The sequence below is a fragment of the Equus caballus genome, chromosome 14 (assembly GCF_041296265.1).
Source record: "Equus caballus isolate H_3958 breed thoroughbred chromosome 14, TB-T2T, whole genome shotgun sequence".
NCBI lineage: Eukaryota > Metazoa > Chordata > Mammalia > Perissodactyla > Equidae > Equus > Equus caballus.
In genome coordinates, this window is record NC_091697.1 from 49,290,071 (window position 1) to 49,293,991 (window position 3,921).

A 3,921-nucleotide genomic window follows, 5' to 3' on the forward strand; every position below is an offset into this window, starting at 1 on the left:
CTCCAGATGTGCTGAAAGAGTCATAAGTGACAACATAGTAGCCACCTATTTCTTCAGATTCTCTACCATTGTTTTCCAGGCAAAAGTCACAATGAGTATTATTTACAGACTAAGAGCTGAAACGGCTCTTAGAACCCTAATTCAGTCCCTTCGTTTCTCAAATGAGAAACTGTGTTACCCAGAGATTCAGCAGCTTACCCAGAATCTCTCAGCTAACCCTTGGCAGAGCCAGAATTAGGACCCAGAACCCTCCTTTCCTGGTCTGGTCTACCTTCTCACCCATCCCTAGCATCCTCTCTGGGCTAACGCTGATAAACAAAGCAAATGAAAATTAAACAGTTTCGTTTAATCCTTTCAGAGGGTTTGGATACATTCTCTTTCATTAGGCTCCGATTACTGATAAATTCAACCTGCCTTATTGTCTTGTTCTAACCGAAGACACTGAAGGATCTAACAAGTTGCCACAGGCGTAGTTTCATCCATCTCTAACTTCAATTTGTATTAGATGCAAAATCCAATATTGCTAGAAACAGTAATAAATATTACTGTGTCTAACCCAGCAAAAATTTAATTAATTAAAAAATATTTTACCAACATCTATAGACTTCACATTTGATTGAGTTCCTAATTTTATACTTTAGACAAAAATTAAAGTTTGCTTATTAATCTTTGTTCTTGATAGCCAGTTGTCATCTGACTTTACAGCATAATAGAGGACTAGCTGGTCTCCCCTTCATTAAACCCAAGTTGAAACATCTGATCATTATTAGGGAGCCTATAGGCGTAATGGCTCCATAGAGATTCCATGCCCAGAAAAAGCTCAGAACCTTAAATCATGAGATTATGGGCAACGTGGTGATTGCATTTTGGTGCTGTACTTACTTTGCATTTGAAATTTTAAATTGCCTTGCTGGAGTTTAAGTACAAAAGAATTCCAAATTTTAAGCCACTTTTAAACCAAGATTACAGAGTAATTGCATCCTAATTAGGTAGCACTAACGTTCGAATGGTAATAAAAGTGGCCAGGGTGTATAAAAATATACGGGCTATTCTTTAAAAATCAGATTCCATCTGTAATACATCATATTCAGGTGGTTGTTTTTATTTCAGCTCCCTATAAAGTCTCAATATCCTAACCAATTCCAGGTAATACACTGTAATGGAAATTTTATCAGCTTCAATTTATCACTGTATCACCACCTTTATTACCTTTAGAACTTTACTGGTTTTTAATTATAAAAATTGCATTTTTTTAAATTAAAATGCATACATATATAATAGGTTTGCCAGTGATGTTGCTTGGAGAATAATCATTTATCTTGGGGAAAAAACCTATTTCAAAATGTATCTAGTTGTAGGTTTCTGAAGTAAATGCTTTTGAAAAGAGACTACTTCAGTCTTTAAAAACCAGCTTACCACCTAAATATATTTCACAAACATTGGAGTTTGTTTTGTTCAGATAAGTGAGAGTTTAGACAGCAAATTCAACATTTTTAGTAAGTCAGCCTCTAGCCAAAAAAGTACTGCCACATGTGGAATCCTTGTTTGAAAGCACACTGCAGCAAGTGGGAAAAGCTCTTCTTATTATGAGAAATGCAGTAAGTATGCATGGCAAAAAAAAGTCAAATAATATATAAACATATAAAACGAAAGGTAAAAAATTCCCTTCCATAATTCCCAAACCCCAGCCCCATTTGTCAGCGGTTACTATGGTTAACAGTTTCTTCTATGTTTTCACAGAAACAGCATGTACATATGCAATCATGCCAAATAGTATCTGAATTTTTAACAAAGAGAATAATACTAACTTATTTTTGCTTTTTAAACTTATGCCTTGGGTATCTTTCTGTGTTGATACATCTAAGGCTATGGGTATTTTTATTAAGTTGCCTCTTGATGGATATTTGGGTTGTTTCCTTTTTGGGCTGGAATGTTGAAGGGAAATATATGTACTAGATATAGATATAGACTTCACTTTGCATAAGTGAATGACTATATTGATAGAATAAATTTCTAGAAATGTAATTGCTGGGTCAAGGAATATGTGCATTTAAAACGACGCATATTCCCGAGCTACCCCTTGAGAGTCTGTACCAATTTACAGCCCTACCAACAAGGCATAAGACAGCCTGTATCTCCACCTCTTGACCACATTGTACATCATCAAACATTTTCATCTTTGCCAATCTGATAGGTAAAAAATGATATCTTATTCTTTGCATTGTCTTACCTTTGAGTAAATTGAATATCTTTTCACATTTATAAGCCTGTTTTCTTAATAAACTGAAAGTTCATATCTTCTCCCATTTCCATTTTTCTTTGCATTATTGGTCTTCAACCCCTGGATTTATAACAGCTCTTTTAATATTAAGAAAATTAGCTGCTTTTTTTGCGTGTGTTAGAAATATTTTTCCCAGTGTGTTCTTGTTTTCGCCATAGAAAAGTTTTGACTTTTTATGGATTTAAATTTATTCTTTAGTTCCTGTCTGGCTTTTGTATTTGGCATCTTGCTTAGGAAGAAATTCACCATTTTAGGATTTTTTTGTTCCTTTTCCTCTAGTACTTTATCAGGTTCACTCTTTAAATGTATATATTTAAATCTTTGAGCTGTTTGATGGAAGGAGTGGTACAGCCTTATTTTTTTCCCAAAATGGTTAGTCAGTTGTTTCAAGACCATTTATTTGAATAATCTGTGTTTTCCTCTGCAGTTTGAAAAGCCTTCCTTTGTTGTATACTAAATATCCAATTTTGTCTACCTAGATATTTAAGCTTATTTCTAGACTCTGCCATTTATTGTTTTGTCTATACCAGGACAAAACTGTAGTAATTTTTACTAACACAATGTAAAAATTGCTGTAGTTTTAAACTTCAGCATCTGTATGGGGTAGTCCAGTCACTGGAACTCTTATTTTTCAGAATTTTCAGAGTTTAGTCTTTTAAAATTAATTTTAATTTTAGTTTAGTTTACTTTTCAATATGTGCTTTCAAACTAGCTTGTCAAGTTCTGAAAAAAGAGAGACAGAGACAGAGAGGAACCGTACCATTGTGATTAAGATCACTTTTAATTGATCAATTTAAGGTGAATGAATATCTCTACAATATTAAATATTTCTACCAAAGCTGACGGTATGGTTTCTATTTACTTGAGTTTTCTTTTTAGAAGTAGAGTTCTACAGTTTTCTTTATACATCTTATACTTTTTTGCTAAGGTTATTTTGGATATATTTTTTTTTTATTTTTATACGTGGGATATGTCTGACTCGTATCTCTATAGGACGCTAAATGGCTTTTCTGTGGCAAGTTATATCTACTATTTATTAATGATTTTTATTGCATACTGAAGTCTATTTAATGGATTTTTGGCATCTGTCCAAAAATGATCAAATGGCTTTTCTCCTTCAACCTTTACTATGGTTAATTATATTAATGGATTTATTATTGTTGAACCATTCTTGCATTATTTGAATATATCCCTATTAAAATATATTATGCTGTAAATGTCCTGGTTGGCTCTATCCGATAATGTTTTAGTTGAGAGCAATCTCAAGTTTTCAGAACAAGCAAGAGCTCTATCTGTTTTATTCACTGCTTTATACCCAGCACATAATACCTAGCCCTCTACCTGAAGCAGAGAAATTCTCGATAAATATTTGTGAAAAGCAAGGTGGCTCCATGAGTCATTTGATTTGATTCTCTCTTAACTCTTCTGGTCTGTTCTAGAAAGAAATCTATGACTAAGAGCAGTATAAAGGTCAACAAGTTGGTCATGTGAGAATGCATACAGGTCCTTTGAAAAATTCTTTGTGTGTTCACATGACCTTTTTGATTACTCATAACCTTTTTAGGTACTTTCTCCCCTGTTTTGACTAGACATGTTTTTCTCCTTGAGTAATCTTCCAGACATCAGCAAAGACATCTCTG